The sequence below is a fragment of the Pan troglodytes genome, chromosome 14, assembly GCF_028858775.2.
Source record: "Pan troglodytes isolate AG18354 chromosome 14, NHGRI_mPanTro3-v2.0_pri, whole genome shotgun sequence".
NCBI lineage: Eukaryota > Metazoa > Chordata > Mammalia > Primates > Hominidae > Pan > Pan troglodytes.
In genome coordinates, this window is record NC_072412.2 from 118,907,716 (window position 1) to 118,921,249 (window position 13,534).

The 13,534-nt window shown below is 47.0% G+C and overlaps 1 pseudogene; it reads left to right on the forward strand.

The window, feature by feature from the left end:
• Window positions 1–3,948: 3,948 nt before the first annotated feature.
• Window positions 3,949–7,562, forward strand: LOC112205230 (L-lactate dehydrogenase B chain-like; annotated as a pseudogene).
• Window positions 7,563–13,534: the final 5,972 nt, after the last annotated feature.

A 13,534-nucleotide genomic window follows, 5' to 3' on the forward strand; every position in this document is an offset into this window, starting at 1 on the left:
CTGGGTACAGAGCTAGATGCCGTCAAGAAAAAAATTGAACTAGTGCCTCAGAGAGTTGTCAATTTTTTTTCTTTAAGACAGGTCTCAAGCTCAAGCACGTGTGTTGTGATCTGGGCCCCCATTCGTCAGGCTTCTGAAGTCGTGTTTTTAGGCACAAGCCTGTCCCCAAGTCTATAGCATCTGGTGCACAGTGCTCAGTAAACGCTGAGGAGTGAATGAAGCAGGGCCAGTGGAAGGAACAAAGACCAGCAAGATAAGAATGGGGAGAAGTACGGGTGTGACAGAACAAAAGAAGGGAGTTTTAAGGTACGGTGAGAATCAGAAACGGACCATCACGGTGGCATCTCGGGCCATTCAGTTTGTGTGCTGGGCCCGACGGGTGGTGGGTGCGGCGAGATGTGGCTGGAGGCCAGGCAGAGGCCAGGGAGAGCTGCTCTCGGGTAATGAGAATTGAGCAAGCATCCAACTGAGCAAGCAAGAGAGAAAAGGGGAGAATCTGAGCATCCGGAAAGGAGAAATAACTGCGGGCAGGTTTCCCAAACAGCAGGGGAAACCACATCCCCGCGCAGCGAGCTCCCCCCCAGGGAACAGAACAGGGAAACCACATCCCCGCGCAGTGTGTTCCCCCCCAGGGAACAGAACAGGGAAACCACATCCCCGCGCAGCGAGCTCCCCCCCCAGGGAACAGAACAGGGAAACCACATCCCCGCGCAGCGAGCTCCCCCCCAGGGAACAGAACAGGGAAACCACATCCCCGCGCAGCGAGCTCCCCCCCCAGGGAACAGAACAGGGAAACCACATCCCTGCCCAGTGTGCTCCCCCGGCAGAGGTCCTAAGGAAGCCGAGGGGCGGACAGCCGAGCAGAGGTAAGGCTTTCTGTGGTCCGTGATGGAGGAACCAAGGCCAACTGCAGCACAAGTTGAGGGAGCATTGTACTGAGAAGTGGACGCCTGCCAGGAGTCCACTCTTCACAGAATGAACAGCACCTTCAAGGCACTGGGATCAGCAGAGAAGCTTTAACACTGGCCAGGTCCCCCCTCTGCCAGGTCCTCCCTCTGTCACTGTCCAGGTGCCCCTGAGCAAATTCCTGCAATTCTTTAAACCTTGGTTTTCTTATAAGTGGAGATGATAATCTACTTACCTCATGGGGTGGTTCCGAGTGAACACACACAAAGCTGCTTAGGACACGTACTACACACCAGCAAAGAGGAATGAGTCGCAGTCACACACAAGCACAGTGCCTCTTCATCAGGAAAACCCAGTTCCATACAAATCTAAGTGGCTTATCTTCAGAAACGTTAATGAAGAGCTGAAGCAAACACTGCCAGCTGGGAAGTCTGTATTCAGTGAACATACATTTCTGAATGGAGGCAAAGTATGCCTTTTCAGACAGAGACCTCTAGTAGGAGAAGTGCAGGAAGAAGGAGCTTCAGCTGCTGCAAAGCAAAGCCAGATAGAAGCCAGGGTCTGCCAAAGGCCTGGGGAGCGCCCGCACTTGCAAGCATTTGGGTAGACACACACACAAATTAGCTTCACAATCATTATTTTCTTTAAAAACAACTGATGAAAGCAAAAATAATATATGTTGGCATTAATACCATATGTAGAAGTAAAACGTATGACACGACACAAAGAATGGGGAAAGAGATGGTCTGGTGAGTGTGATGAGCTGGAGATGCATGTGGCAACCCTGGGGGAAAAGGGGAGATGGTCTAGTGTGATGAGCCCAGAGATGCGTGTGGCAGCCCTGGGGGAAAGGGGAGATGGTCTAGTGTGATGAGTCCAGAGATGCGTGTGGCAGCCCTGGGGGAAAGGGGAGATGGTCTAGTGTGATGAGTCCAGAGATGCGTGTGGCAGCCCTGGGGGAAAGGGGAGATGGTCTAGTGAGTGTGATGAGTCCAGAGATGCATGTGGCAGCCCTGGGGGAAAGGGGAGATGGTCTAGTGACTGTGATGAGCCCAGAGATGCATGTGACAGCCCTGGGGGAAAGGAGAGATGGTCTAGTGTGATGAGTCCAGAGATGCGTGTGACAGCCCTGGGGGAAAGGGGAGATGGTCTAGTGAGCGTGATGAGCCCAGAGATGCATGTGACAGCCCTGGGGGAAAGGAGAGATGGTCTAGTGTGATGAGCCCAGAGATGCGTGTGGCAGCCCTGGGGGAAAGGGGAGATGGTCTAGTGAGTGTGATGAGCCCAGAGATGCATGTGGCAGCCCTGGGGGAAAGGGGAGATGGTCTAGTGAGTGTGATGAGCTAGAGATGCATGTGACAGCCCTGGGGGAAAGGGGAGATGGTCTAGTGTGATGAGCCCAGAGATGCGTGTGGCAGCCCTGGGGGAAAGGGGAGATGATCTAGTGAGTGTGATGAGCCAGAGATGCGTGTGGCAGCCCTGGGGGAAAGGGGAGATGATCTAGTGAGTGTGATGAGCCAGAGATGTGTGTGGTAACCCTGGGGCAGCCACTAACAATACCAGAGAGAGAGGCAAAGAGAGAAAGAACAAGCCAACAGAGGAGACAAAGTATAATTTGAAAGAACACTCAATCCAAAGTGTTGACAAAGAGTCAAACTGTGAAATATTTGAAGAGATTTATTCTGAGCCAAGTATGAGTGACCAATGGCTTATGACGCAGCCTCAGGAGGTCCTGAGAACATGTGGCCAGGGTGGTCAGGACACAGACTAATTTATTTTTAGGGAGACATGAGACATCAATCAAATACATGTAAGATGTACGTTAGTTTGGTCTGGAACAGGGGCTGCGGGAGGCTTCCAGGTTATAGGTAGATCTAAAATGTTTCTGATTGGCAATTGGTTGAAAGAGTTATTATCTAAAGACCTGGAATCAACAGAAAGGAATGTCTGGGTTATAATAAGGGGCTGTGGAGACCAAACTTTCACCTTGCAGATGCAGCCTCCAGGTGGCCGGCTTCAGAGGGAACAGATTCTCATGAGGCTTAAAGAGTCTGTTCTATCAATAATTCCAAAAGGCGGTATCATGAGGCATGTCTGACCCCTGCCCCCATCATGGCCGGAGCCGCCCTTCAGGTTAGCCTTGGAAATGCCCTCCCTGATACAGGGGTCCATTCAGATGGTCTGAGGGGGCTTTGAATTTTATTTTTGTTTTACAAAAGGCAGACAGGAAATTCATTTTTTTTTTTTTTCAGATGGAGTCTTGCTCTGCCACCAGGCTGGAGTGCAGTCACGTGATCTTGGCTCACTGCAGCCTCTGTCTCCTGGGTTCAAGCAATTCTCCTGCCTCAGCTTCCCGAGTAGCTGGGCTACAGGTACCCGCCACCATGCCCAGCTAATTTTTATATTTTTAGTAGAGACAGCATTTCAACATGTTGGCCAGGCTTGTCTCGAACTCTTGACCTCATGATCTGCCTGCCTCTGCCTCCCAAATTGCTGGGATTACAGGCGTGAGCCACTGCACCTGGCCTGGAAATTCACTTTTAAAAGGGAATAAAGAACAGATAGGACAAATGAAAATGGAAAGAGGGTGGACTTGAACCTGACCATCTCATTAATTTATTGGTAACAATGACATAAACAACACTCCAGTTAAATGCCAAAGACTTTCAAGCTGTATAGAAAATTAAGACCAAAGTATATGCTGTCTACTACAAAGGCACTGTTATTTCAAGAGAGAGGATCTCACTGTGTCACCCAGGCTGGAGTGCAGTGGCACAATCACGGCTCACTGCAGCTTCAATCTGCCGGGCTCCAGCAATCCTCCCACCTCAGCCTCCTGAGTAGCAAGTGTGCGCCACCACAACTGGCCAATTGTTTATATTTTGTAGAGATGACATCTCACCGTGTTGCCCAGCCTGGTCTCAAATTCCTGGGCTCAAGTGGATCCTCTGCCTCAGCCTCCAGAACTGCTGGGATGACAGGCGTGCGTCACCATGCCCAGCCCAGAGAGTCATTTTAATAAAGACACAGATGAGTTAAAGGATGAAGAAAGACCACGAGACGCACGCAGCTGGCATTGTCTTCTCTGTACAACTGTTACAGCAGTTTCCAGAGCCTTCTCTCTCCTGGGCACAAGGGCATTTCTTAAGGAAAGACTCCTTGCACCAGCTGCAGAAGGGGCAACAGGTCCCAAACAAGCAGATCACTGTGGGCGTGTTGGAGAAGCTGGTGAGGCGCGTGCTGCCTGCCTCTGGGAAGGTCTCTGATGAGCTTGCTCTTGTGCGTGCTACGGAAGATCAGTGTAAAGGTGGCATGGTGGATCTGCAGATGGCAGCTTATTTCTTCAGACACCTAAAATTATGGCAGATAAGATGACTCTGTGACCACTGGGCTCGCACCTGTAATCCCAGCACTTTGGGAGGCCGAAGTGGGAGGATCACAAGGTCAGGAGTTCGAGACCAGCCTGGCCAATATGGTGAAACCCCATCTCTACTAAAAATACAAAAAAAATTAGCCAGGTGTTGTGGCGCGTTCCTGTAATCCCAGCTACTCAGGAGGCTAAGGCAGGAGAATTGCTTGAACCCAGGAGGCGGAGGTTGCAGTGAGCCGAGATCACGCCACTGCACTCCAGCCTGGGCAACAGAGCGAGACTCCGTCTAAAAACAAAAGAGTGAGACAGTCATCTCAACCTGGTACAGAGAGAGCCTGGTTGCATCATAATTGAGGTTTCCAATGCAGTGCACATTCTTACATATGTTGGATTACCCAAGCACTGTGTGATTGGAAGTGGGTGTGATCTGGATTCTGCCACGGATGGATTTGGGGAGAACACAGTGACTCAAGTGTGGCTGTGTGGAGTAGTGTGAACGTGGCAGGTGTTTCTCTCCAGGAATTGAATCCAGAAATGGGAACTAATGATGATCAGGAAACTTGGAAGGAAGTGTATAAGATAGTGGTTGAAAGTGCCTGTGGTCATCAAGCTAAAGGGATATACCGACTGGGCTCCTGGGTGAAGTGTAGCTGATCTTATTGAATCCATGTTGAAAAATCTGTCCAGGGCTCACCCAGTATCAACAACTACAGTGAAGGGGATGCAGGGCACCAAGAATGAAGCCCCCTGGAGCCTCCCATGTACCCTCACTGCTCAGGGATTAACCAGTGTTACCAACCACAGCTAAGGGATAATGAGGTTGTTCTGCTCAAGAAAAGTGCAGATACCCCGTGGGACATCCAGAAGGACCTCAAAGACCTGTGACTCCTAAGCTGTAGAAATTTAAAACCACAGTGAGAAAAACCCTGAGCCTTCAGTGTTCATCCATATACATGCATCACCGTTTGCTTTTATCTTCTTCAGTATGTGAATTTGGGCTCACAGAATCAAATCCCATGCTTGATTTCATGCTTGCAATCGAGTCCTTGAATAAATACAATGAACCAAATGAACCATGGTAGCGTGCTTCTTAACAAAAAGAAGAGAAGGCTGGGCGCGGTGGCTCATGCCTGCAGTCCCAGCACTTTGGGAGGCCAAGGCGGGCAGATTGCTTGAGCTCGTGAGTATGAGACCAGCCTGGACAACATGGCAAGACCCCATCTCTACAAAAAAATACAAGAATTAGCCGGGCATGGTGGTGCATACCTATAGTCCAAGCTACCTGGGAGGCTGAGGGGAGGCTGAGGTAGGAGGATGGCTTGAGCCTGGAGGCAGAGATTGCTGTGAGCCAAGATCACGCCACTGCACTCCAGCCTGGGCAAGATAGAGCCTTTTTTTTTCCTTGAGATGGAATCTTGCTCTTTTGCCCAGGCTGGAGTGCAGTAGTGCGATCTTGGCTCACTGCAGCCCCCGCCTCCCGGGTTCAAGCAATTCTCATGCCTCAGCCTCCCAAGTAGCTGGGATTACAAGTGCCCGCCACCCACCACACCTGGCTAATTTTTGTATTTTTAGTAGAGATGGGATTAGGGCAGGCTGGTCTCGAACTTCTGACCTGAAGTGATCCACCCACCTCAGCCTCCCAAAATGCTGGGATTACAGGCGTGAGCCACGGCACCTGGCTGAGACTTTGTCTAAAGAAGATGAAGAAAGACATACCATGAAGACGAATGAGAAAGATAGAGTGGCTACATTCAGATCAAAGTAGACTTCAGGACAAGGAATCTCACCAGAGATAAGAGGTACCTTTCATAACGGTAAAACACCGACGTTCATCCCAAGACTTAACCCTAACTGGGCAGGCCTCTATTCACAGACCTCAAAATATGTAAAGCAAAAGCTGATGGGCAGACAAGAGCAACAGGAAACAGGCCTACCCATGGGTACAGCAGGAGTGCTGACCCTCTTCTTTCAGTAACTGAGAGGAGATAGAAGAAAATCAAGAGGGATAGAAAAGACTTGAAAAACACTCTTTGCTAATTGGAGCCAGTTGAGAGTCGTGTATCAGTACACTCAACAATGACAGTCATGTAGCATTACACCCAACAACAGTCACATAGCATTACACCCAACAATGACAGTCACATAGAATTACACCCAACGATGACAGTCACGTAGCATTACACCCAGCAATGACAGGTAGCATTACACCCAGCAACAACAGTCACATAGCATACACCCAACAATGACAGTCACATAGAATTACACCCAACAACAACAGTCATGTAGCATACACCCAACAATGACAGTCACGTAGAATTACACCCAACGACGGTCACATAGCATTACACCCAACGACAGTCACATAGAATTACACCCAACGATGACAGTCACGTAGCATTACACCCAGCAACGACAGTCACATAGCATACACCCAACAATGACAGTCACATAGAATTACACCCAACGACGACAGGTAGCATTACACCCAGCAATGACAGTCACATAGCATACACCCAACGACAGTCACATAGAATTACACCCAGCGGCAGTCACTTAGCATTACACCCAACAACAGTCATGTAGCATACACCCAACAATGACAGTCACATAGCATTACACCCAACGACAGTCACATAGCATTACACCCAACGACAGTCACGTAGCATTATACCCAACAACGACAGTCATGTAGAATTACACCCAACAACAACAGTCACATAGCATTACACCCAACAACAGTCACATAGCATTACACCCAACAACGGCAGTCACATAGAATTACACCCAACAATGACAGTCAGGTAGCATTACACCCAACAACAGCCACACACACCAGGATGAGCACGGGTGGCTCATGAAACAAGGGTTAATATATTTAAAGGATTAAAATTATACAGAATGCATCCTCTGACCACAATGAGGTTAGATATCTAACAGAAAGATAACTGTAAATAACTAAACGGTTAGAAATTCAGCATAGGCTGGGTGCAGTGGCTCATGCCTGTAATCCTAGCACTTTGGGAGGCCAAGGCAGGTGGATCACAAAGTCAGGAGTTCAAGACCACCCTGGCCAAGATGGTGAAACCCTATCTCTAATAAAAATACAAAAAATTAGCCAGGCATGGTAGTGGGTGCCTGTAGTCCCAGCTACTCAGGAGGCTGAGGCAGGAGAATCACTTGAACCCGGGAGGCGAAGGTTGCAGTGAGCCAAGATCGTGCCACTGCACTGCAGCCTGGGTGACAGAGCGAGACTCCGTCTCAAAAAAAAAAAAAAAAAAAAAAGAAATTAAGCAATATATTTTTGAATAAATCTAATATAAAGAGAAAATTCTAAATAAATAACACACTTGTAAATCAGTAATCCACGAGTCAAAGAAAAATCACAAAGAACATTAGAAAATGTTTTGAATTTGATGAGTATGAAAATAATTGACCAAAAATTTGTCCGATGCACTAGAGCGTGTTTAGAGAGACATTTGTGGATTCAGATGGTTATATGATGCTGTAGCCTAGTGTGTACCCCCAAAACTTGTGTGTTGAAATCCTCACCCCCAAGGTGACGGTATCAGGAGGTAGGGCCTTTGGGACGTGATGAGGTCGTGCAGGTGGAATCTGTGAATGGGATTCGTGCCCTTTTAAGAGCCCAGAGAACTAGCCAGTCCCTTCCGCCATGCGAGGACACAGCAAGAAGGCACCATCAAAGATCCAGGAAGCAGCCCTCACCAAACAATGAGTCTGCCAGCGCCTCAATCTTGGGCTTCCCAGCCTCCAGAGCTGTGGGAAATAAATTTCCAGTGTTTATGAGTCACCCAATGTACAGTATTTTGTTATAGCAGCCAAAATGATCTAACACAACTGAAAACTACAAAACATGGTTGAAAAAAAAGTTGAAGACTAAAATAAATAGAGATGTATACCACATTGTTGTCTAACCCAATATTAAGATGTCAGTCTCCTCCAAATTGATAATAGATTCAATCCAGAGCCCAGCAAAATTCTGGCTTTCTTTATAGAAAAATGACAAGCTGATTCTAAAATGTATATGGAAGTGCAAATAGTCAAAACAAATTTTAAAAGAACAAAGTTGGAAGACTTACTCTACCTAATACCAAAGACTTACTATAAATCAAGACATTGTGATATTAGCAAAAGGGGAGACATAGAGATCAACTGAGTTACACAGAGAGAATAAAACTTCATCCACTTACATCAGGTCAAGTTATTTTCAACAACAATGCCAGGCCGGGTACAGCGGCTCACACCTGTAATACCAGTACTTTGGGAGGCCGAGGCAGGTGGATCACTTGAGCTCAGGAATTCAAGACCAGCCTGGGCAACATGGTGAAACCCCATCTTTGCTAAAAATACAAATATTATCTGAGTGTGGTGGCACGCACCCGTAGTCCCAGCTACTCGGGAGGCCGTGGTGGGAGAATCACCCGCCCTGGGAAGTCGAGGCTGCAGTGAGCAGTGATGGCACCACTGCACTCCAGCCTGGGTCATGAGAGTGAGATCCTGTCTCAAAAAAGCAAAAACCAAATAAACAAAAAAATAAAGATGCCGAGGCAATTTTGACGAAAAAGCCAAACTTGTAAAATATTGAAAGAGGTTTACCCTTGAGCCCAGGAGTTTGAGGCTGCATGAGCCTATGATTGTGCCACTGCACTCCAGCCTGGGGGACAGAGCAAGATCCCATCTCAAAAAAAAAAGAAAGAAAGAAAGAGAAAGACAGCAAGAAAGAAAGAAAAGAGAGAAAGAAAGGGAAAGAAAGAAAAGAGAAAGAAAAGAAAGAAAAAGAAAGAAAGAGAAAGAGAAAGAAAGAAAGAGGTTTATTCTGAGCCAATACAAGTGACCATGGCCCAGGGAACAGTTTCAGGAGGTCCTGAGAATGCGCGTGAGGCGGCTGGGTTCCAGTTTGGTTTTACACATTTTAGGGAGGCAGAAGTTGTGGGCAAAGGCGTAAACGGATGCAGGTTAGTATACTTTGGTTTGGCCTGGAAAGGCAGAGCATCTTGAAGTGAAGGTTGGAAGGGGCTTACAGGTCATGGATGGAGTCAAAGATTTTCTGATTGGCAACTGGTTGAAAGAATTAAAGACTTGAGGTCAGTAGAAAGAAATGCTTGAGATAGGATAAGGGGGTGTTGGGCTGGACGGGGTGGCTCATGCCTGGAGTCCCAGCACTTTGGGAGGCCAAGGCGGGTGGATTCGTTTGAGCCCAGGAGTTTGAGACCAGCCTGGGCAACACAGTGGATCTTGTCTCCACCAAAAAACTCAGAAAATTTGCTGGGCGTGGTGGCACATTCCTGTAGTCCCGGCTACTCAGGAGGCTGAGGCAGGAGGATCACTTGAGCCTGGGAGGTCAAGGCCACAGTGAGCCCTGATTGTGCCACTGCCCTCCAGCCTGGGTGACAGAGCAAGACCCTGTCTCAAAATAAAATAAAATACATTTAAAAAACTGAAAGCTTGCTCTTTGATAGATACCATTAAGAAAACAAAAAGGTGGCTGGGCACGGTGGCTCACGCCTGTAATTCCAGCACTTTGGGGGGCTGAGACAGGCAGATCATGAGGTCAGCAGATTGAGACCATCCTGGCTAACACGGTGAAACCGTGTCCCAACTAAAAATACAACAAAAAAAAAATTAGCCAGGTGTGGTGGCAGGTGCCTGTGGTCCCAGCTACTCGGGAGGCTGAGGCAGGAGAATGGCATGACCCCGGGAGGCAGAGCTTGCAGTGAGCCAAGATCGTGCCGCTGCATTCCAGCCTGACAGAGCAAGACTCTGTCTCAAAAAAAAAAAAAAAAAAAAAAAAAAAAGGCAAGGCATAGAATGGGAGAAAATATTTACAATACATAGCGCTGACAAAGGATCTGTGTCCAAAATATGTAAAGAACACTCAGAATTCAACAATAAGAAAATAAACCATTCTTAAAAATATGCCAAACATTCTATAAATAGACACTTCACTGAAAAAGATACAAATGGACATCAGACACATGGAAGGACCCTCCATGCCATTAGTTGTCAGTAAAATGCAAATGACAATCACAATGAGACACTATTACAAAGCTATTATAATTTTTTTAATTAAAAAGACAAATTGGGAGTGGTGGTGCACACCTGTAATCCCAGCTATTTGAGAGGCTGAGGTGGCAGGATCGCTTGAGGCCAGGACTTGAGAGCAACCTGGGCAACATAGCAAGACTCTGTTGCAAAAGACAAAAAAGAAAAATAAAAAATTAGAAAAGAAAAAGACTGACAATACCAAGTTTTGGCAGAGATGTGGAGACGCTGTTGTGGGGAACATGCAATGGTGCAGCCACTTTGGAGAAACAGGTAGCAGTTTCTCCGGAAGCTAAACACGCACCTACCACACGCCCCAGCCATTCCACTCCCAGGTATTTACTGAAGGGAAAGCACGGGTCCACAAAAGACCTGTACACAAACATTCACGGCAGCTTTATTTGTAACTACCAAAACAATGAAAACAACAACCCAAATGTCCTTCAACAGGAGAATGAGCAAACGATTATGGTAGAGCCAAACAACAGGATGTGCCTTTGCACTAAAAAGGGTGAAGGCATGCTGCGTACAGCAACATGTGCAAGCCTCAAAAACATCACCCAAAGAGAAAGAACCTAGACATAATGAAGTACACACTCTGTGCTTCCAACAAAGTGAAATGCTGTGATACAAAACTCATCTCTTGCGACAAAGCAGACCGGTGGCCGTGTGGGTTTAGGGGTCGGGTGAACCGCAGAGGCCATGCGGGAGCCTTCTGGATTGAAGAAAATGTTTCCTATCTTGATTGGGGTGGTGGTTTCATGGGTATACATACTTGTAAAAATTCTTCAAACTGAGCACCTAAAATGGGTTTATTTTATGTAAACTAACCTCAATGAAGTTGATTTTAAAAGTTAAAAGAGGCCAGGTGCAGTGGCTCACGCCTGTAATCTCAGCACTTTGGGAGGCAGAGGCAGGCAGACCACTTGAGGCCAGGAGTTCAAGACCAGCCTGTCCAACATGCCGAAACCTCATCTCTACTAAAAATACAAAATTAGCCTAGCTTGGTGGCACATGCCTGTAATCCCAGCTACTTGGGAGGCTGAGGCAGAAGAAACACTTGAATCTGGAAGGCGGAGGTTGCAGTGAGCCAAGATCATGCCTCTACACTCTAGCCTGGGCAACAGAGCAAGACTTTCTCAAAATAAAATAAAAATTAAAAGAAAAAATGGAAAACAAACGAGGCATTTTTACTTAGCTCTACTTAGATAAACTAATAGTTCCTCATTGAGGATCTTTTTCAAAGTCAGTGCCATGGTCATCGTGATCTTTCTTAATGCTCTTGTCTGGATCCTAAAGTTTTCTTCTTATGAAACAGAAACAGACAATGGCCAGATTAACTGATGACTGATGCCTCCAGGTAGCCTTCCTAACAGATACCACCTGGAGACCACAGATGGACATATGTCTGCAGGTCTTTCGTCACACCCTTCCTCTCATCACCATCTCCTCAGGCATGACGTGAACACGGTTCTGACATGTCTGTCCCGTGATGCTCAGTTCTGCTGCATGGCAACAGTAACATAGAGCCTTTTTTTTCTTTTTTTTTCTTTTTATTTTTTTTGAGACAGTCTCGCTCTGTCGCTAGGCTGGAATGCAGTGGTACGATCTCAGCTCACTGCAACCTCCACCTCCCAGGTTCAAGTGATTTGCCTACCTTAGCCTGCCGAGTAGCTGGTATTACAGGTGACTGCCACCACGCCCAGCTAATATTTGTATTTTTAGTAGAGACGGGGTTTCACCATGTTGGCCAGGCTGGTCTCGATCTCCTGACCTCGTGATCCACCCGCCTCGGCCTCCCAAAGTGCTGGGATTACAGGCGTGAGAAAACGCGCCGGGCCTCACAGAGCCATTTTTAAATCCCCCTTTGAGGTTAGTCATGAGTTCAGAGGGAGAAGTGACTTCATGTGGATTTCAGTTCCCATTCTGTGTTTTTCATTATTAGGAATAGGCTCTGGTTAGCAGGATTTCATTCTTAAATAAAAACAGGCTCTAATTAAGCACACCTTGGATCCCAGGGCTCTCAGGAGACAGCATTCCAGTGAGTCTGTAATGGGCACTTGAGCATTATTGCAGTTACCGAATTTCTCTTGCTGCAAATGACTTTGAACTATTTTTTTAAACCCACTTTCAAAGAAGGTAAAAGTTTTGGTTCTTTTTCGTGAGAGGGTTCCGTTTCATAACCTTCTAAAAACAAGACTACCATGGTTTAAGTACTTCAAGGAAATTGGTAAACCTTGCCCGTTTTAAGAGGCTTAAGTCACGGCACCTAACACTCAGGACAGTATTAAGGCCTTCTCATGAGCAGCTCCTGGAAAGCAACAGAAGCCGAAAGGCTGACACCCTCTGACCCAGCCATTCTCCAAGGAGTCTCTCAAAAGGAAACTATCCAAGATGAACCAACACATAGGTATAAAAGATGCTCCCAAAGGCATTATTTTTTTAAAATTTTATTATTATTATTATTATTTGAGATGGAGTCTCACTCTGTTGTCCAGACTGGAGTGCAGTGGCACCATCTTGGCTCACTGCAACCTCCGCCTGCCAGATTCAAGCAATTCTCCTGCCTCAGCCTCCCAAGTAGGTGGGACTACAGGTGCCCACCACCATGCCTGGCTAATTTTTGTATTTTTTAGTAGAGACAGGATTTCACTATATATTGGCTAGGCTGGTCTCGAACTCCTGACCTTGTAATCTGCCCACCTCGACCTCCCAAAGTGCTGGGATTACAAGTGTGAGCCACGACGCCCGGTCCATTTTATTATTTTTGAGACAAGGTGTTGCTCTGTTGCCCAGGCTGGAGTTCAGTTGTACAATCACAGCTCACTGCAGCCTTGACCTCCCGAGTTCAAGCAATCCTCCCACCTCAATTTCCCAGTAGCTGAGATCACAAGCGTGCACCATCACACTCAGCTAATTTTTGTATTTTTTGTAGAGATGGGGTCTCCCTATGTTGCCCAGGCTAATCTCAAACTCCTGGAATCAAGCAATCCTCCCACGTCGGCCTCCCAAAGTGCGGGGATTATAGGCGTGAGCCACTCTGCCTGGCCCCAAAGGCATTATTTTAAACAGAAAAAAGTAGGCTAAATTCCCATAGAAGGGGCTCATTTACAAAATTATCACATCATGGGAGTTTTGCTTCTCTTTTCTGCTTATTAGCATATATTTTACTTTAACACTTCCTGTTTTGCATTTTTC